The following is a 22,784-nucleotide window of genomic DNA, read 5'->3' as shown; positions in this document are numbered from 1 at the left end:
AGGTTACAACTTGCCCCACCTAGAAAATAGTTCGTTTGGCATAGGGAACCCAATCGAGGAGGCCTCGGCCATATGACCACGTGGCACTAGCCAGCCCTCGCTGTCTGTAGTCCTATAAATTAAAGCGCGGGACTGTTAAAGTGGCATAAACGAGAGGCACTAAAAACCTGTCGGTAGTGGTTTCGGCGGACCATCGGGGCCGAGCCCCACGCTCATCGGTCCGCGCTACATACACACTAACAGCATTACTCAAACCCTATTAGATCAAGTACAAAAAAGTATGCTATACAAAAAGACTATTTTAAGTTTATTTAAACTGTTTTTACGGCTGTGAAACAAAGTAGTCTTGCCACAGTAGATACTAAAGTAACAGTACGAAAAGTACGTTGACTCATTTGATTCTTATGGAGCGCCACGAGATAGTGATAAAAACCAGAAGCGAAGCAAACTACATTTTTTTCTTACCAATGAAACGATACATCTGTTCCGGACAAACGAGAGCGTTAAACGGGAATCAATTGCCAATGATAGTGTAATTGCTTGCGAAATGTTACCAAAGCCCTTTTTTATTCCTGCTAAAATTGAACTTATCTAAAACCAAACTGCATAATTGTTACTTCTACTTCAACTGTTAGTCCATTTCCAAATCAATAAAAGTAGATATTCCGGCAATGATTTATTATTCGGCTGCGTCAGCCAATTTTTTAGGTCTACTAGGAGAAGAATCCTAAACACTTCGAGGGAGCTAGACAGAAGATTCGATGCCTTCTCCACCATTGACAAATAGCCGGCCTTAGCTTTTCCGCCCGTCGGTGGCACCTGCCAACAAATACTTTATGTATACATATATCTATTTCGAGATAAGCGGTTTTAGTGGCTAATCAATCTGAGCCATCAAAGGAAGCTACACTCCAGGTAGCAGGCCTGAAGTCCCACAATGCCTGCTTAGGTCACACGAGGTGTGCATAAAGCATTTAGACGACGACGAAATCAGGTTCTATCCTGTCTTCGCGATGCCGATGTCTTTTTATTTGTGTTACCTCTGTTGTGTTGTGTCTGAGGTTACGCCAAGAAAATGATTGCAACGTTCCAAGTCCTTCACGGTGATGCAATCTCCGCTATCAAAAATGGCCTTGAAGACTCCCTACCAACATAAAATTTCCAGTATTTAATTAGTCTAATTAACGCTACCAGCGTCTTTAAATGACCTTCCGGGTGGAAAGCTATTTGCTATTCCCGTGATTGGAAAGACTTGACATCCAGTAGAAGAATAAAATTTGCGACACGTGAATTAGTTACACATGATGGAACTGTGTCTACCTAACACGGCCCAAAATAGGTTACTGTAATAGCATGGAGCAAGCTTTTTTTTTCAAAACTCTATATGACTTTGAAACTAATTACGAAAGTATAATTTTAACGTGCACTTTGAGGATACCTTGATAAAGATGATATCGTAGATAATGCCCATTGTGTTCTCCTTTAAATCAACCTAACCATTGGACTACTCAAATGACAAAACTAGTTAGTTAGTGAAAACAACATCTCAGATAAGCCAAATATAAACGATATCAGTATTTTTTGTATACGACTTGAAATGATGACAGCAGATCGATTAAACTGCTCCGAATATCATTGTTGCCATGGGGTGTGTATTTGAATAATAGGGCCATTTCGTTGAAAAGAATAAACTTCAATCAAAAATTCAGGATCGCATTTTGCTAAAAATGTAGCCATTTAGATCTCGTGACCTGATACGCCCCCGAAACGACTTAAGTATGCTACTTGTATAGTTACTGCAGTATTTCAACCCGTGAGATATTTATCTACGTCAAGTAAGTAGCTAAAAGAACACGACTACTTTATCATAGAGGAGAATGCTTAATATGACGTTTCATGATGGTTCCAACCAGTTTAACTTAGATCATGCGCCTCTTTCCGTATCAGTAAATAATAAGACATTCGGCTTTATATTTTTCCAGTTTGTTTCCTCTAACTATTCAAATGCAATTTAAGTACTTAGCACATAAACGTCACGCTCTCTTTTTTTTTAATTTAAAAAAATGTTCTGCATAAAAACGGTCTTAAAGTTATACCTTTAGAAAACCCCCATCTCGAACAAGACGCATAGAATGTCTTACATGCACTATTCTATAAACGAATTTAACGAACGGGCTCCATTTCTCGCCCGTTTGATTACGCGCCTTCTATAGATCCTTATCAGACGTATCGTCGGCCCAGCCATTACATTTGACAACCGCCGATTCGGTAACCCCCATCCCCATTTCTCTTACTGGCATCCCTTTTTTTATTTTTGGGCGAGGTAGAAGAAAATGACAACAGATTAAATAAACTGTAATGGCAACGTTCAGCCAGACAGACGACGGACACAGTTCGAACGTTTTCAATAGATTCCGATTTTTAGGAATGTATATATTATAGCCCAACAGTAACGGTAAATGCACCGCTTCTGGTAATTGTTTCAATCTTCTTAACAATGATGCGTCGTGTTATTAAAGGTGTGTGTTAAGGAACGCCGGTCAAATGGCAATTATCGAGCAAAAACAGGAACACAAACATCAGTCGTAACTTAAAGCTTAGATTCTCTGAAATGAGTTACGAATTGCTTTATAACGTGGCGTATTACTGTGTTTTACATATTGCTGTTAATAAATCACCAATAATTTGCTTTTTAGCAACCAATCGGAACTTGTCCGGGTTAGTATATATAATAAATTACAAGAAAGACCATAATACAATATTAAGCTGCATAATCAGTTCAGAAACGGTAATTATGTGCACAACAACGGTTTTTGTCTAGATCAGAAAAGTTAGGCGTCTGACAAAATATGTGTTGCAGCTAGCGGCTGCGGCGTAAAATGCTATGATTCGCCGAGTTGTCCGCCCACTATTTTTTGAAGCGCTACCGTCCGTTGCCCTTACATGACCAAAGATTGGTTCTATCTCACTCAAATTTGCCCCTAAAATCGCCTATCAGCTGGCGGTATCGACTATTCTAGGTTAGTCTGAATCGCTGCCTTTCCTCACAGAATAATGGCGTTCCATGTAAGTACGTAGATGAGTACATTTCAGAATGGAGAATCGAACCTTCGAACGCGCTTGATACAGGCAGTCTTTACCAAACCGAAATCACCAAGTTCCGCCGACATCGTCCTGCATAAGTGACACTTTCCTCGATAAAATGGGGTAAAAACTGTCTTTACAGAAAATGGGGCCAGTGGTTCGACATGAGTTAGTCAAAGCCTGTTGAAAGCGGTAGCGACTCCTGCTAGGCAAGTAGAGATTATTGGTGTATAAGACAACACAAACTCGTGCGTGATGCTCCTTGCTTTTATTCGAAAAATTACAAATGACAATAAGTGAAAGAAAGTAGACGAAGATTTTGATTTTTGGTTACTCCGGTGATTTGTCGCGAGAGCTTAAACTCTGCCACTATCTATTGTGACGTGGCCTTCCCGAAATGTTTTTTCTCTTTTGCTAACGATAGGCCAGGGTAGGCATTAGCATGAAGCTAAACAGCAAGGACTTATGTTCCACTGGTCCTATTTCTACCAGATAGGGGGCTGTTGTTGACAGCTTAAACAAAGTGAAAGAAATTTTGAATTTGACGCCATTAAACATTTGATGGGCTGAAAATATCGTGCGAAGATCGGTTCTCCTAAAAACACTCACTACATATTTTTTGAGGTAATTGCTGCTGAATCAATTTGAAACATTAATTAGAAAAATATGTGCAGACTTCGTTGTATTGACTCTATGTGTACACACTAATGATGACCATATTCACACACTGCTAACACATATAACTAGAATGAACAGAAGCCGGAAGGCAGGTCTGCTAGACATAGACACCCATCTAAACTGCAGGGTAGATAACTGTTCAACGGTCTTAGTTTCGTTTCATTAACGTACACGGATGGACACTCCGGATGAGTTGTCTAAATGTTCACCATCTGTACATAGATGGTGGCCACTATGGCGAAGTGGGCAGTCCAGTCGGTCTGATAGTTAGTCGAATGACAGCCAAGGCTAGTTAGGTTTGTGACTGGTACCTGTACACAACTTCGCTTCGTTCGTTTTCCTTTCTTTCCATCAATATACCTACAATAGTATAAATCAGATGACGACATGAACGAGACCAGAAGTAAACACTTTGACCGGCTTCATTAAAGGCAGACGGACGCGATAGAGTAAAACTACAATTAACATTAATTAATCATCGTCACAACTACCTACAGTTCCCGGTAATTCAATGGTATCAATTGGATGCTCGAGACTGATAGTTAGAACTTACCTAGGCTACGAGATTGTAGTCGGCCCTTGGCCGAGAAACGTTTGGCGTTAATGCGTACAGCTTTGTTTTCATTTAATGATGTGAGCAGTGATTCTAAACGAATAAATGCGACGAAGGCCAGGCTCCCGAGAGGCAAAATCCGAGCAAAAATGCCAGAACAAAAACATTGACTTCATCTACGACATACATTCAACAATAATATAATAATAATAAAAACACAAGAAACATATAGAACTGTTTATATGTTTCTTCATCTCTTTTTTTTCGTTTTCTCTAGCAATTATAATGTTTTCATTTTTTCCACATTTTTCTAAATAGATGGCCATCCGGGTGGGCACTTGCCTTATTAAACAATCAAATGGTGACTATGGGAAATCGAAACGAAAAAATACTGGAGTCTATTCAAAGTAAAGCGACTCTGGGTAAAAAGTTGAATAGAAAGCTTTCAAAAGAATATAGTCTGTTTTTTGCTAACTCTTGGTATTTATTTTTGATTTTTATTGCTGTCTTCTAGTCTGCGTCCGCCGCCTTGGCCTAATACGGACTTTGTCCTAAAGGCTGGCAAGTTTTTCCCAAATTTTTATGTTCAAATGGCTTTTCCTATATATGTATATGGCTTTTCCTACATATATATATATATATATATATATATATAGATATATTATAGCGATGATTTATGCTAGCATAGCAACAATGGGAACACACGAATTTGCCACAAGACGATTACACTATCGGAAATATTTCGTGCTACGTGTATGTCACATATTTTTCTAGTTTAACACCCGATACTGCCGTGAAATACTGCCTCAAACGGCTGACCCCTAAAATAGTAGGAAGTAAAATACGCCGATTTAAAACGTAGGCCGCTTTAGTGTGCAAGCAAGCTACCTATAAAACAACCGCTTTCTATACGCCAACGGTGTATGCCTCAGGATGTTGAGCCGTCAGCTTGTGTCGATAGAAGAGCGATATGTGACTGGCTTGAGAGTACGGCCGATTCTCGTTATCGATTCTCTACCATGACGTCTCACCACATTCACAATGATTGAGTCGAAATCATAGGAATAAATGTCGTTCGTTCGTTCGAAAAAAAAAAAAAAAATGATAGGAATACTGCGTTTCTATGATTTTAATGGATATACTTGAGCAATTTGCTTTGTTCTATTTCTATTTGTTCGCTTTTTACTGCCTTTGTATACGTTCTCTTCTTCTTCTTCTTCTTCCGCGTGGTGCTGTTTTTATTTTTTGTCTTTGTTTGATTCAGGTGTGGTTGGCACGCTTTGTCAAAATGAAGACAATCGACAGGACCGCAGTGGCAAGCATTATAGACCCAAGCACATACACATTACCGCAAATGCACAAAAGATAGTCGTTCAAAAACAGGTGGTCTAATACAAACAAGGATATCTTGTCGTAATCATCGTCATCATCGAAACAGTCGTTTAGTCTGGTCAATTTCGCTCTCTGTTTTGTGCCCTTGTTCTATAGCATATCTGGCTATGCTTTTGGGCATTTTTCTCTACTGGGCACACTTTAGGCCACGGTCGCCACCAAATCATTCTGGATCTACATCAGCGTTTATAACGCCAGCAACACCAGTTGGTAGTATCAGCATCGGCACAATGCTGGCAATCATCGGTACCTGCGCGCTTCGCTCTACATCGGTTATTCGCTGACCCATTCTGTCTCAATGGTAAAAACCCAATTTAAGATATTAGAGTTATGTACATAAATGTAGCTAGAACTATACACAGTCCTATAGATGAGTTCTTTCCTCCGCATGCCTATATAGCTATCATCTAGCTTAGTGCGTCTGTTCATACCAAGATGTATTTACATGGTTATTGTTAGGCGGAACTCTCTAAAATGTCTGCTTCTCGCCATCGGCGTTACTCTCTCTAAGACGTTTTTAATGCGATCTTTCTCCGGATATCGATCCGAAGGTGGGAAGAAGCTGAAGGTGCATAACAGATCGACTGACCGCTGCCTGATCCAGCGGTTCGACTGGATTACCAACAGTTGCTTCGGACTATTATTGTCTAGATAGGTACGTACCTAGGCTGGCAGACAGCGCAAAACCTATTTTAGGTGAGCAGGCATAAAGGAGAGGTACAAGAAGTTTTTGTGTCGTGATTGAAATTTACTTTTGCGTCTTTTTTGGTGAAATGAATTCGGTCAAATTACGCATTTTCACTACTGTGACTGATTAAGCGAATTGGGTCTTTTGTCGGCCACATATTATTTCTCCAAAAAATAATAGGCACTATGTTCCTTGATAAACACATCCTCGTATCAACGATCTCTTTATGAAAATGTAATTTTTTTTAAAGATATCAGATACAAAAATATCGGCTTGCTTTGAATACTATATGGTACATATTATAGACGGGAACCCTGGAACCAGCCAGTAATTTGGCCAATAAAAAGGAAAGATAGAGTTTCTAGGAGCTTTCAAAGACGACGAAAAGAAGGAACGGGCTGCTACGCCACAGTCGGGTGTTATGCAGTGGTATAAGCAACCGCGTCAATATGGACCTTTTTCAAGCAGAAGAACTGTAGACGTAACTGGTTCCGCCGCCTTCATAAATATTTCTATATAAAATAGAACGGGTATATTATACGACTTAGGCAAAGATGCCTTTAGATTTGGAAAGAATGACAAATGATAATGGTAAAGTGTCTAGAAACCGATAGAACTATAAACGCGCAAGCTGATTTCTAGGCTAGTTACTGAAACATTTTAAAGAACTAGCTGTGGTATAGAGCTAGGTAATTAAGTAAGATGGTCTAACGCATCTCGGTTGTGCTTGATGTAACAAGATAAATTGGTGTTCTGAGCGGTCAACTAGGCCAGCTCTGAGTGATAAGACTTTTTGTATACCTGCACCGCACTTTGTTAGAGGGTGGTAGGACAACAAAGAAAACAGTGTCAAATGATGACGACTTCTGCTGCTGCCGCTGCTGCGGTGGCAACGCCGGCGGCAAACACGCTCGTAATTCTCGGCTGCTGACAGGCCGAGCCATGTTTTTAGAGCTTGACTCAAAAAGATTGATGTCAATTTAGTACCTATCAGCTTGGTGAACGAATGAGTGCTCATAACGATGGTAAACAACAAGTGCAGGACAGCGTGAAGTCGCGCACTGATACCAAAAGGCCCGGTAGCAGCGAAGCGAGGCGTGAAAAGGATAGAAAAAACAGAAAGGAAGGGAAGCGATAATAAACTAGAGTGGGAAGAAGTGGCCGGATCGATTCCAACATCAGTGGAAGCAATATTAGCAAACAAGGAAGCTTCCATGAAGAGGACAGCTTTTGGCTAGCAGCAACAAAATCACATTAAACTAACAAGTATTTCATTTACCTGAAGCAAGCTTCTTCCTTCTCTGCCTTTCTGCTGGCATTCATCATTTTCATCGACAGACGGCCGTGAGTGCTCTCTCTCTCTTTCTCGAACAAGGCCATGTTCAAAGAACCTATATACTTTGGCCCCTTTTACTATTGCTACTCATACGCGTACAGTTGAATTAGACACAAATAGTGGCAAATCATAGTAATCACCGAAACTATTGTTGCTATGTTAATGTCCATAAACATAGTGGTGATTATCGTATTGATACGGAGATCGGGGCTCACTCGTTTTTTTGTGGGTTACGGTGCCTCCGGCATTGAAGGTTACCAACAGTTGATCTCCATGGGAAATAGGAGAAATGAGTTCCCTTCCAGGTCTCCCCTTCAAGCGATTTCCCTATTCTATCCCAGATCCAGAAAAAAACACCCCTAGATAGAGCAACTGTGAGATGTGGCCGATAATAAGAGACGCAAGTATAATGCACGGCGAAGGAAAATGCGCTCATAATGCGAAGGAGATGTACGTTAGTTGAAACACGAAACGCTAGTACAGATATAGTCGACAGCTCAAAGCAGAGTTTCATAAAAATGTATATATTACCGTTTGTTACCACGCTCGAAAATCTCTTCAAAAATAAAAACAGCCGTGTGCACAACACTAAATGTTGATTCGATGTCCATTTATGTCCCAGCACATCATTTATATAGATTCGTAACTTATATACAATATATTGATGCTACACATTACGCGTCAACATTTGAAGTTCCATGCTTGGAAATAATCGAAATAGCCACAGGTATCGTACGAAGATTTTCCCGTTTAGTGTTTCTAATAAGTGTAAGGGAAAAACTGCTTCAGTAAAGCAGCCCTTTGTCTTCTGGCAAGATAATTAAGCCACTTAGGTCACTCAAGGTTTAGCCGAGTATGGATGTTGTTAGACGGATTTTTTTTCTTGGGATAGCAATGTTATTCTCATCATCATCAGCATCACAATATAGACGAACGGTAATTGAAAGAAGCTGTCTTTAACGATATGAAGGTAATAAAAACGAAACATAGAGGCGGCGCATGTGACACTTGTACATTATATATATGCATGTGGAAAACAAATCGTTTTATGACTTCATGAGTTCCTTAATTCTGAGCGATGCAGCAATGTAGCCGGATCAGCTAAGCCAATCAAATGAACAGAATTATCGGATAGGGCGGATGGCCTAAATGAACCTACGGATAATGTCAGCAATTGATGGCTGATAGGACAACACTAGTAGTAGAGAAGCATCAGCTTGGCGTTGGAGTGAATTGCTACAAATTATTCGACAAGAGAAGCAGGGTCTATGGAACATTAATAAGAATATCTTGTCATCATCATTGGCATCACTGTGAAGCGGGCCAAAGAGCTGGGATGATGGGGCGTCCCGCTCATCTTCAAAGACATCACGACGATGGCGCCGCTATCGTCACCGCCTATGTTGTTGTTGTTGTTCTACCGCCATTGCTATTGCTGCAGTTATTATTATAGCTCCTGCTGATAATGTTCTACTGTTATTATACGCGGCGGCGAAAAGTTTGATGACGACGCGATGACCTTGTGATAATACCGCCTTTTCAGGATCTCACTTATTCGATGACGGCAGGTCGTTAAATATGACAGTGACCCATAATAGGCGTGCGTCCGGTTAACTATAGTTTTTGATGAAATTTTTAATATCATCTGACGGCATTCAACCGTATGTGTAAGAATTAAAAGAGGTTCAGGTCAAATTGGCATATAGCGCACGGCAGCCGTGTATCTGTATGCATGCACGCATATACACCATGAGGCATGGTGATTCTCTTTAGAGGCAGATAGCGCGATGAGCAGTAGGTTTCAGTATCATGGTTTTTCACAAATCGGCAAGTCGTTAAATACACGCGAAGAGATGATATTAACGGGTGACGGTGCTGCTGGGCCGGCGTAACACGGGAGCACTGGCAGCGATGGGATCCCCAAACGGTGGTACGGTGGCAGCAGCAGCAGCGGCAGCGGTAACACCAAGTACAAACTCATCGAGGTAACGGCGGGCCCGTTAGCGGCGCGATGCACCATCATCGTGCTTAGCCTTGCCGCCGCCGCCGCCGCCGCCGCGATCGTCGTGAGCTTCACGGCGTCGAGTCGGCCGGTCATGGAGCAACCATCAAGCTAGCCAGTCAGGGAAGCTACCGTCCGCCTGTCTGTCGACAGTGCTATCATACTTGTTGTAACGTCGGCAGCGGCCTATCGGTGGCAAGAGATACTCCTGAATTGTCTTTCGTCATAGATCGGACCAGAATACGTTCGACGATCCGAGCGGAGAAATAATGTGGTGATGATTGCTGCCCTGGCCACCGAACCGATCAGCTTTACATAGATAGGCTTTCTCAACTTACTAGCTATCTGGTTCGATGGCGTCTATTGTTGAGACGATGCCGAGACCGCGATCCACCCTGCTTGGTGGTCACGAAGTCCTTTCTCAGATTACTGCAGCGCCGACAACGATGGCCAGAGAAGCATGAGCGTCAGCAACAACGACCAGCGTCACTACCACGGCACGTTAATGGCCTCGAAGGCTCACACGAGAGAAATTTTTCATTTTGTACTATTTATATATATAAGTAGTTATAGGTAAATGATCACCGAACAACAAATCTGCCGTGTCCACACTATGGACATGATGGTGCATTATATATATTATGTAAAATTTTCATGGGAATTTGTCGAACTAGCTTCGTAGAGTCTAAAACTCACGAATATTTCCTGTTATTTTGATTGATCAGTCGACCAAAAGTTTCCGCATTATATGTATTCTATTTGTGTGAATTATGAGATATATTTAATAAGTATAACCTTTGACGACGTTCGATATCCAAACGGTTTAAGCCGTTGGCACATCGCTGCCAGTTCTACAGAACACACGTTTTCTGAACGGTACCGCAAAACACGATAATCAAAATTAGGCTTTATCCACCGCAAAGTCTAATAATTACGGTACATTTACTGTCCTAGTTCGACCCTATGAGGTGGTTTACCTTAGCGCAGTCTCCCCTATGGTGCCGGACAATTTATGGCTTCACATATGAATTTCCTACTGTTACTTTCTCTCTATCACAACCTCTATTCTTTCGTTTGATGCCTATTCTTTATTTTAGTAATCATCGCTCGTTCTTCATAAATATTTGGTAATAGTCTTTGTTCCGATGGACTTGCCTCCCGTACCATAGTAGTCATTAATTTTTCTCCGTTAAACGAGGTATACCGTCTGTTTAATATTCGATACTTTCTTATCATTGTTTCTGTTGATCACTCGCTGGTGTCAGTGATGCACCTCGTGACGCTTCTATAAGTTGCTGGCTATTGAGTGGAACGCAGCCGTTGTGGCTGAGGTTGACTAATTATTTTTGGTCCCTCTACTATAGATTAGCAGTGGACTATTGAAAAGCAATAGACAGTCTTTTTCACCGAGGCAACAAGCGAATAGATAATAATGCCCCGTAAATTGCCTGTTGACTAGCTTCATACGTGGTGATGTATGCTTACCGCACCCAAGCCTGCCGCGAGTGAAGCGCTATTGTGGCCTACCTACTGTTGTCCTAAAACTCATTCAAGTGGGGATCACTGCTAGGGCCCCATATCGACGCAGCGACGAATGTAATTATCCAGCAACAGCAACCTTAGTCTAATATTAGCGATAGAATCAATTGAATTGGAAAATTACAAATTAAACCTGCCTACTCGAATTTAACCTAATCTCTGATTACTTTGAGCCTCCTTATCTTATTTAGGTGTGCCTAAAGAACAATTCGCTCTTGTATGACAAATTCGTATAAATATACTTCGACGTTCCCTGTGGTAATATCATTGTTTATTGATGCGGTGCCTGCGGTATCAATGTACTGGGTAGTTTTCAGATCCGATTTATTGCTGTTGATATTATATAAATAAAGATAGATATTGTGTATTGAAATAAGCCTTCAAACAGCTGTAGAGAGTACCTTTTATGACAACCGATTTTTGAAAAACGTGCTGAGATCAATGTTAATTTTTTCACGCTGCAACACGCGAGTGAAGACTGTATGTATATTCATTTGCATAGTACAAGGCTATTGCCCAGAAGAATCATATAGACGCTTATTAGGAAAACTATTAAGGTTCCATTTCCATAGGCTTGCAAGTGATATGGCTCTCAGGGTGGTTTATAAGCGATATCTCTAATGACCGTCTATTAATCCAAATGAGACTGATGAACTAGTATAGGCTAAACCTCACTGTGTGTCTACGAGCCTGGTATCATAGGTCTGGCCACTGTAGCTATTCTAATTGAAGGGCAAAGCATGACGATTTGCAGATGTGCGCCTCGACTTCCCGAATGCAATTTAGCAGTGTTATTATGAAATTACACAGACATCAAGTTCAGGACAAAACCTTAGCTTTGATATCCACTTAACTTACTCTCAGCGCGATTCTATAATGCAAGTTTACTTGACTTGATAACTGGCCGTTGGGATGCTGTTGGTTCCTCGTGATAGTCTGATGGGTAAAGTGTTTGCCTGCTAGCCTTAGGGACCCATCGTAGCCTAGGTTTAAATCAGGGTATAATCACTCTTCGCTTCGTGCTTGGAGCCAGCCATCCGATGGAATATCTAACAGCGATGCCGGACGTAGAACTCGAAACATAGGGGTTCTCTTATATGAAGCATGGTTCATAAGCTGTAGGCAGTTCAGCTGGTCTTTGTCTTGATTGGAAAAAATAGCTGTAATCTTCAAGGGTCTTGGTAACAAGGTAGTTGGATGGTAACGTAAAACCGTTAAGTATGTTTTAATGTCCAGCTGTATCGTCTCGTCAAGGCAATGTTGCGTACGTGTTGAACGGTTGTCCGTAACTTGAACGTTGTTACAATTCTGATGTCGTCTGGACATTAAGGCTTGTTTACAGAACCGTTTTCTCTTGTCCATTGTCTATGTTTTAGGCCGCAATTGTTTAATTATACCTTAGTTTATTTATTGTTCAGACATGTAGCGCGGTATCTTGAAGACGTATCGCCGCACCCTATAGAGTAAAGCAAAAAATCTAGTGGAGGATGCGACGTTGTCGGGAGTCGATTATGTTGACGTTAGTATGTCGACTACGCACAGCAACTGATCTCAGAGTCTGCCTGCCGCGTGATGGAGCCTTTTGAAGGCTGCATAGGTCTCTACAGCCTGGATGCGCATTCTGATTATTTTGCAAGTTGGAAAACTTCTTTATGATATAACAAATAGATTGACGAGTTTCGAATTGAAGAAACGTATGCATAATGGCGGTCCGACGACACAAGGCGTGCTAAACAATCATTTTGCCTAGAACTGGCACGTTCAACAAGATGAAAAATCGCGTCTTGATATTATTTGATATATTTTGATAATATTAACACACTTTCCACAACGCATATATATATGTATATGCTTACTCATAATTGTTTCTCTTGACTAAATGAAGGCGTCACTTAGTCATTATCCACGATACTGTTCTTATACGGCACACTGGTCGTATCTAGATAACGTGTTCATTAACGTCGGATCACTTATCGGAATAGACCCAAGCGCTATCAAAGTAGCACGCTCAATATTCAGTGTTGAAATTTCCGTCTAACGAAAATCTGCGCTTATATTGCGCGATGTTGTTAGTAGAACTGTTGTTGTTGTTGACGGTGGAAGCTACACATTTACCTGCATCGATCACTACGCCTAAGCGCTGACGAAAACAACTTGCTACGATACTTATTTCGATATTTTTTTGTGAATGATTGCAACAAGCAGAGTTGAAAGTTCTAACGTACGACTTATGTATGTGCCCGCAGCGTCCATCAAAAGCGAATAGCTGGCCAGGCGAGTTTTGCTAGGTCTAACACAGTGGGCATGTGTGCACTAGCCCAGCCATCACAGACAGCCAGCGTTCAGTTCCTACACGTGCACCCTAGCTGTCGGTAAGCAAATTTCCCTGCCTGTATAGCTAAAGCTTAGCTATGACTTTTCCTCGTCGCATCTGAAGAACCGCTGCCATAGACAGTAATGATAGCTCGGTGCACTCTGCGTGTTCGGATAACGGAAAAATGACGTGACTGATCCCACTCGAAGACCTACCAATTTCTGACAGTGTGACAAATCGCAGGAAAAATCTTAAAACAATTGTTAACAATACAATGTCCTTTCTGTTTGAGTCGATGTAACATCAGGAAAATTAAGCACAGCTATATAGTAGGCTGCTAATACAGGTTGATTAATCTTAAATGGTCCAATAGTCTGAAATGCCTAAGTTGCTGATGGCTGTCGATAGCAGCGGATAGGTTTGGCCGAACGGGGCCTGGCTGAAAAGGCACCCTTATCCCTGTACCAACCCCTTAAATTGATATAGCGATATGAATTTTTTAACGAACCATTTTGAACTTCGTACGGTAGAGCTTTACGCGATACATAGCCGTTACTGGCTAAAAGTTCGAAACGTACTCACTTGGAAGATCGTGTGACTCGTTTCGTTCTTCTAGATTATTTGTTCGGCAGACTTCTAGAATGGTCCATTAACGAATTGATAACTACGTATAGTTAGAAGACGGCCATTGCTATCGTATATTTTAGTTTACAAAATTCGCAATAATAATAATAATAATAAGAGTAATAATGGTATCATCGAGTGTTGCAGCAAGCGAATTTATTAGCATCTTTTAGAATTTTTCTTATTACGACGCCATCGTAATAGACACTTAATAAAATCGCGTTTGAATACTAACCCGACTGAAGCACCGTCGGGTAAAAATTACGAGTTTGCTTGTTAGTTTTAAGATGGCACAAAGTAACCACTTGAAAATAGTTCTGACAATTGAAAGTTGAAGCACGGGAAGATGCCTCCCGTGAAAACGGTGATGAGCATAAATAATACAATTATTTCATACACAATATAATAAGCTTTATAGGTCAAGTAAATGGTGGCAACAAGCGGACGGACAATCGAATATAAACTTCAATTAACATAACACCTGGTTCTTTTTTTCAAGTTCAAACATGCGCGCTAAAGACAGCTCAGGGGACAGAATTATTTCGAAACGGGCGTGATGAAGTACTCGGCAATTTTTCTAGCCATAACGAAAATGAACGAAAACGCGGCCCTACAACAAACGAGCGGACTAAGTACTTCTTCGAAATATATTCACGATGCAATAACGAGATACGACGTGTTTAACAATTATCATCTAACTGTACGATATAGATTCATCATTGAGCTACACTGGCTGTCAGATACCTTCGCACGTCAGTTCGGATTGGGTTTGCTACTTCTATTGTTTAAGCCCGACAAAAAGTGTTTCCAATAAGCGACGCTCAAGAGGCGTAACATTTGCTTGTTGACATGACGCAATTCCTTTTTGCGGCGATTTCATACCGTACAGCATACGCAGCCATTGTCTAACATGCAAATCTAGTGTCATGATATTATTGTTATTGTTTTTAATTCGTAAAATAAAATTCAACGTTAGCATGCACCCTATACTATGTTAGATTTTTGTCTGCGTTCATGGCGAAAGCGTCCCGGTTTGTTCTACTTCTATGCGTAGACTTGGTTTTACCAAAGGACACTCGGGTCAAAAGCGTATACAAAAAAACGCTTTCATAGACTCCAAGGACGCTGTACACGTCGAACGGCAACTGCCACCCGGTACGTAAATAGGATTATTAAATCATTTTTATGCGATCATCGAAGTAATGCGTTGAGTGCTCCTAAAAGCGATTAGAAAAAAAACACCTGTTTACCGCGTTGCCGATAGAAATCTCTGTCTACAGCGACGTTCATTGACCTTTAGCATTTGTCACCCTCTAATAATTCCGATGCGTTTGTAATTTCGCATAGATCAGTATCAGACGAGCGGCTGCATTCATTTCAGCGTTCGAAATGGCGTGACAAGTAACGCCATAGAATTAGTTTCAAAGTACGAAGCGCACAACTGTAGCATATCCTTTAAAGTGATTTAGCTTGCAATCTAACGCTAGTGAGAGCGTGTGAGTGCGCTAAGAACGCGCTTTAGCCGGAGAGATCTACCGCCTTAGGTGATTTCGCCATTGCTCAGAATTAGCCGGATCAGTACGTCTGCCGAGTCGACGCCACAGATAGCCTGCAACTAGTTAAGGCAACGCTGCTTCGCGTTTGTGGCAGGCTTTCGACAGTCGGCCGCCACAAGCCGTCCAGAAGGGTCGTGTAACCAAAACTTCGATTCAACAAGTATCACACACTTCGCACGCTGGGAGTGAGCAGTCCAACGAAAATGGCACAAAAGAACGAAGGAGATTCACTGGCAAACGTCGCAAGCCACGTCGACTTGAAGTGGTAAGAAAGCTGGATTCAATGGAACTAAGTGTCGCCTGGACATATCGGTTCTAAAAGAAGAATCGTCAAACCAGATAGCAGCATTTAAGCACGGAAGTCACATACACACATGAGCACAGCTCAAAGAGGCGGGCGGCGACGACAAACTCTCGTCGGTCGTTGGCTGACCAATCCAAACGCGCAGGTTATCAGCTACCGATGCTATGCTACCGCGGTTACAGTTGCTAGTCGATTACTTCTTTTCATTCGGTTTTTTTCGCTCGACCGAACTGCGGTCGATATCCCGATCGAACTCGGATTAAGCTCTTCTTTCTTCTGCGTTCAAATTTAGATTTATTTCGGATATAGATCAAGCTTTATGTTAACGCTGATGTGGCTGCTTCTGGTTTTGAGATGAACGGCACTGCCAATGCGCCTTGTCTCATCTAAGTAGCTGGGGTACTCCTGTGTGTTCCACCGTGGGGCACCGCTGGCTCGGTCTCCGTGGAAACACCGAACGGAAGGGATGAAGAAGCCGAATATAGAAAAGTGTCCGGATGCATAACCCCGTCATATAAGCGTGCCCTATAACCCACTAGACCACTATCCGTTCGAATTGTATAGGCGCGTTATAGAAAGTACATTTAGCAATAACTGCCCAAGGCACAGCTTATCGAATTGCCTCCTTCGAGTATCCTAGACTTCCAATGGAGTAGCAAGCGATTCCGAAACTGGTCTTCCTCCAAAGTATCCATTTCGCAACAAACAGATTACCTGTATTCAAAAAGAAGAATGCTCGTGTTATATGTATTATGACGCTTCTTGCTGCGAGCATCCTATGTAGCTTCCATTGAGTCTCAGTCAACAGATGTTTTACGAAACGGTAAGCTATTGTATTTCTGGGCAGTTACGTCCTTCTTTAATTTAATAGCCCAATAATTACCGAATGTCACTTATAAAGAGGACGTTATCTAAGAACCCTAAGTTAAACGGACTCTTTATGAGTATCGATGAATCATAAAAAATACTTTTAGGCTACCTAGTTACACAGTAGATATCTGCTATGATCACTAACCCTAAGCATACCTTTAAATGGATAAAAAAAAATGGGAATTAACATTCGACTAAGCCAAGCCCGTTTTTCGTTTCTCCTGTCACCGTTCTACTTGCCTTTATTGCGTAACTGATAAACAGACAGATGTCCAAAAATCGCGTACATCCAGAATACTTGAGCAGATCACGCATCTACTATGAAACTTCACCTTTTTACCGCTATCGGGAAAAGAAAGAACCAAAATTATATTAAAGGCGGTGCTACAATATCTCATGTACGTATGTTGCTGCGGTTGGGAAACCAGCTCACCTGCCTGCCTGCCTGCCGCTACCGCCCGGTAACAGTCGCGGCCGAAACACGCCATAACAGCTCGCCAGTAAACCAGTTTCATACATTTGAACAATGATGACGAAGACGACCGCGTAATGACTACCAATCAGCGCGTGCAGTAGGAATCCGCGGAGGCCGGTGTGTGTACGTATCTGGACGTCTGACGTAAGGCAGGTAAGTTGCCTGTAAGCTACCGAGGCTGGTTTATCTAGCTGTAATACACGAGTCAGCCATAGGTTGGCGCACTGCAACATGGTTTCTACATGGTTTGATGAATCGCGAAGAGATACATCATTCCCAATGGGGATAAAGCCGCCTTTGATTTTGCCACTGTATTTGCACCCGTTTTTCTTCATAGCAGCATCGTTTGTCGGCTAAATTTCGACTCGATTTGTTCTTCAGTTTAGTGTTTGTTATGTTGGTCAGTGCGATTCGGACGCATCTTTGTATGCACTTATATTTATATACTTGCTTTCCTCATGTCGCCATCGTTGTTGTTGTTGTTCGTCGCCTTTTCTGCTGCTCTTATTATACGCTGCCGATCTTTTTGGAGTAGCTGTCGTTGTTGAGTCCTGTCGAGGACCTTGGTGCGTCGACCGCCAGCCAGGGACCTCCGAGCACCGCCGCTTCCGCAGCCGCTGGGTGATACAAAATGAGTCGTTCATCTCTTTCCGCGTCCACTGCCCGCCACTCCCTTCGGCTTCTGTCGATCGATGGACCCTTCAACTATTGCTTCAGCTATGTCCGCCTTCGTCCTACGGGCACAGCAACCCTATGCACGTACAAAGAAGATGAGTTTCTCTCAAGGTAGTAGCGGATAGATTGGCACTGACTATCGGCAACAGCCGGTCAACCACTCTCAAGATCGTCCTCATGTCGTTCGTTTTGCCTTAGTCGGGATCGACTAGTTGTGTTTTTGGGTCTTCATCGATATCTTCGGTCATCCTCATCGAAACTGATCATCAGTCGCTACTGTGCAGCCGCAAATCAGCCAGCATTAACGTCCATCGCTGTTTACTGTTGTTCGCTCAGAGTTTCACGTTGTTTGGCTCTTTTGCTTTCGTAACTGACGACACGAAGAAAAGCAAGCCTTTAGCTATTACTCTACTCGTTCACTTTTAAGATGGGCAAACCTTTAAGTATACCTGCCAAGTCGATTCCCATTTCCTTGACATTCCAAGACCTCGACCAGTATGTGGGATGCAGAACTAAACTTCCACACGATTCCCACAACGGCGAACATTTACGACTAGAGTTTAGTTCGATGAAAGGCAGGAACTTCAGAATAAGTTACTACAGTCGTCTAAGCATAGCAACGACGACACTCGAAATTGTTTGAAAGGCGCTCCCATAGCTTCAGGTCAAATATTCAAATATCTAGTATTATCTGTGAAGATATACCAAAAATATGAATAGAACACATATTAAACTATCATAGAGGTAAGCAAACGTTAAGCTACACTCTAACCAGAACGGCAGTCGGTTTTTCGGGGTGATTATTATGGAAATCATTCTATTTCGGATGACGCTATTACTCCAACATTACAAAACATATATCACGGCCTAATCTATATTATATATATATATATATATATATATATATAAAATACAGGAAAAATTCGGTTAGGTCTGGCTTTTTATCAGATAACTACTTCGTTACTCGTCAACATTACACAATTTTAGCGATTCTAGAAAGGCCACTCGAATAACCAGCATATCATTCGTGTAGATCGTATTCCTTGCCTTTTTTTTCCTTCAATTTTTTTTATACATTTTACGTATCGAGCAGTTTTACGATATATAAATACACCGTGGAAGGCTTTTTACTGATTACGTGTAACACTACCTAATTTAACCTAACCTAACCTAATTTGTACTGCCACAAAAATGAAAACTTAGGTTGGCCAAATGACGGCCACCTGGCCGTTGTCTTTTGCCTCTCCTTGGTGATACAGAGCATTTCTTTCATTTGCACACGACCACTAACATTTTGCCGCTAAATGCACCGAGAACCATTATCAAATTACCATTGCCATTTCTAAAATCATTTCATTATCAACACCGCACCAGTGGCAACGGCGCCACAATTGCCGCCGCCACCACCACGATGAAGATGATGATCAACGATTTCAACCATTAACAAGCATCATTATGACGCCTTGTTCTTAGGTAAGAATAACAACAACAACGACGACACTAGCGTCGCTCTAGCGATGTATGTCTTCTGCTTGTTTGTGGTCGTTGGCGGCGTTTTTGAACATTTATTCTGCTTCTGTTACTAATTTTGAAGTCCAGCGTCCATCGTCGCTGCTAATGGCAACCTTAGAGCTTCTCCGTTCGGACAGACAAATGCACCTACATACAGCAACAAAATTATCGCCCGATGCCGATCATCGTCATCATCATCCGAACAGAAATAATAATAATCGATGCTCGCCACCAATCGATGTGTTTCAAAAGCGAATTAAAGGCGAGAAACAGCTTTGAGCATCAACAGCTTCAGTGTCAGCCGCAGCAACGATAATACGGCCCCAAATACGAACGATAGACATGAAAAACAACAGCGACAATCCGTAACAGCGGTAGGAGCAACGCCATCTACGATTACAATGACAGCAACAGCGCCAATCAGATAAACAACATCGATTAGGTGGCGGCGCACAGATCGCCATTATTCTCATCTGATTTTGATTGGCACCGTCCACGGACCGACTCTCAACTGAGAGAATGTTAAGGGAGAGGGGAGAAAAGAAAGACGCCAGAAGCACAAAGATCCGTGGAAAAACGAGAACGGAACAACACTGGGGTTGGAAGCGACATGCGTAGGACAAACAAAAAATACAATGTCATTTACGAGAATGATTAATAACACCAGTGAAAGCAACAGATCTGTTATCATGTACATGCATTTTGCAGATTAATCATATTGGCCGTTCAAAAAAAGTGTCCCTCATAGAGAGTCGCTTGCTACGAAATGCACCTTAGAGAATTGTAAGTGAGTCGTCTATTTACCTGGCGAGTTCAAACCTAAAATAGTTCTAATAGACAAGTAAATTCCCCATAGAAGGGGTCAATCTGGCAGTATCGTAGATGATGGTCGCAATGTTGTCACTATTATACAATATCTATTACTGGATTCATACCACGATACAATTGACATATATACGACAAACGTCACGCACTAGAACCTAATCCACATAGTAGTCTTACGTAAATAAGCATAACGAGCGTGCTTTTTATGCGCTTTCTAATTGATGTCCATCCAGCGTGATGATAAGCGTGATTTGCTAACAAAAAGAATAGTTTTACTTTTTTAACGGTTGTCATCCACGTAGTGTATATGCATTGAAAATATCTTAAATATATGAATAATGTTCAAATATCTCTAAATTCAACCCCACCTGTATCCTTCTGTAGTATCGCATTGATTAAAGATATAGCGTTCTTACCCAAAAAACACAATTTGGAAAAAAATTTCCCTGAAAAAATGATGTATGAACTTGTTCAGCGAGAACCCATGAGGGAAAATCAAATATTGCACTTCGTTGTCAACTTCAGGTGAAAGTAAAAATCTTGCCCTAGATAGTAACTACGGGGTCACATCAATCCATGTCAACACGATCAATCAGACAATCGTTATTTCATCCCCATCCCCTATTCCTCTCTTTGTTTTTATAACGATTATGTGCAATAACAATGTGTTTGCAAATAAAAGGGCGACGTCAGACGAGATATATACGCGATTGAAATCATATGCTGTACAGCATCAAACTCATCATTTATTGACAAAATGCTTAGTAAATAATGAGCTAGATAACTGCTATAACGTTTGTCAATTACTATTGATCGCTTGATGTAACCATCTTTTGCGTGACGATATCAGTACGCAGTAATGTATAGCTGATCTAGTGTACATGATTCTGGTCAGTTCCTGACACATGCTCACCTTTTTTTCTATCTGTATTTATGTCAGATTTGTAGTGAGGTACGTCGCCGTCGAGCGATCATGGGGTCCTTGTTTTTCCGGATAGGCAATACTTGGGTAGTATGTATATAGGCTGATAAAAGTAGGTTAATGTGTGAATTTAGCATCAGTACGGTGTGAACGGAACGATTTAAGTGTAAATTCTCTCTGAATTAGAAATTTCTATAACAACGATGGGTATGAACTAAAAACATTTTAGTATCTTTATTGTGGTAAGCTTGGCTTATCAAGGCAGCGTAAATGGTTTCAGGGGTGACCATTGTTAAAGCAACTGTTCGATCAGTAGCTGCTCCACTGAAGCGTGAACCTCAATAACCTGATCTGCACTAGTTTATTGAGCTAGTCCATATACTTCAAGGTACTTGTGAATTGCATATTGGCTTGCTTCCTGTCTGTGACACGCAGAAATACCAAGCAATAGAGTTTTTATATTACTTTAAAATCTAATACTTGAGCTTCGTTACAGTGCTTTACGCTCACAATCAATAACCATATACTTGGGATTGTTATAATGATTTGTTGGTGACGTGTAAGCTAAGAAGGGGGTACGCTCCGTGTGCGCTCTAGACGCAGCTTATTCAGTGGAAGCGAAGTAATCTTTGAAAATTTCAAATTGTGATTTTATAATCATTTTTTCTTACTTCCTAAAAATAAGAAGGGCAATTGCAAGACTGTTTAGGGACAAATGTTGAGAGCTTCAATAAGATCTATAGTGTACTACGAAGCAACGTATCGATTCAGTTGTGGTACATCCAAGACAGATGTCAGACTGTAAATCTTCCAGCCGAATTCAAAGGCGTGGTAGGTTGCACCGCTCCTATAAGCCTTTCGAACCTGAAATTCTAATCTCAGGTCCTATATCTAGACAATTGCGTATTGCAAAACAATAACCTTCTAAATGCGCAATGTTTTCTATGGCGAATCTTTGAGGCTTTATTGAAAAAGAGAACTCGCAGTCAAGCGTGTCCCTTGTGGTTATTCGCTAATAGTTATTTGGGTATACGTAGAGACTCTAAAAGAGCATGGTACCGTTTTTTTCTGACAATAAAAGATTCTCGTACGTAAAAGAGTACGACCATTCGTAGCAGCATAATACTATGTTTACGTATAGCTATTCATTTGTATACATGATATATCAATATGCTACAGCCGTTATCTTGATTCGTACGACGATGGTATTATCATTACTATCCATCTTCGGATGGGTCCATCCATGTATTCGATGCAAAGTAAGATTATCCAAGTAGCACGGCGTGTTCGCCGTTGTCGTTCTGATTCTTATTACCCAGTGCTCGCTGCACAGATATGACACCCCGTGCTATGCCGTTGCCCTGAATACACCCCTATCGATAAATAGATATAGAAATATATTAGCGTCAGGTGCACTGGCTAACTGCAAAAAAGC

General features: G+C 41.4%; 2 long non-coding RNA genes across 4 annotated transcripts; one reads left to right on the top strand and one right to left on the bottom strand.

Annotated features, from left to right (window-relative positions):
* The first annotated feature begins 5,590 nt into the window (after positions 1 to 5,590).
* Positions 5,591 to 17,320, top strand: LOC147758393 (uncharacterized). The gene is made up of 3 exons (XR_015326497.1): positions 5,591 to 6,008; positions 6,259 to 6,362; positions 17,205 to 17,320. It is a non-coding gene; the product is annotated as an uncharacterized LOC147758393 (long non-coding RNA).
* LOC111255365 (uncharacterized) lies at positions 8,327 to 19,561 on the bottom strand. 3 transcript variants are annotated; one of them, XR_015326486.1, is made up of 4 exons: positions 19,422 to 19,561; positions 17,181 to 18,781; positions 14,169 to 16,784; positions 8,327 to 13,807 (listed from the first exon to the last, which is right to left on the bottom strand). It is a non-coding gene; the product is annotated as an uncharacterized LOC111255365 (long non-coding RNA). The 3 variants fall into 3 exon arrangements; XR_015326487.1 differs by having other exon boundaries at positions 8,327 to 13,024; XR_015326493.1 differs by lacking the exons at positions 8,327 to 13,807; positions 19,422 to 19,561 and adding an exon at positions 19,261 to 19,400 and having other exon boundaries at positions 14,350 to 16,784.
* Positions 19,562 to 22,784: the final 3,223 nt, after the last annotated feature.

The sequence above is a fragment of the Varroa destructor genome, unplaced genomic scaffold (genome assembly GCF_002443255.2).
Source record: "Varroa destructor unplaced genomic scaffold, Vdes_3.0 BEIS01000001.1, whole genome shotgun sequence".
Lineage (NCBI taxonomy): Eukaryota > Metazoa > Arthropoda > Arachnida > Mesostigmata > Varroidae > Varroa > Varroa destructor.
Note: the sequence above shows the minus strand (reverse complement) of the source record. Positions and strands in the feature narration are given on the sequence as shown.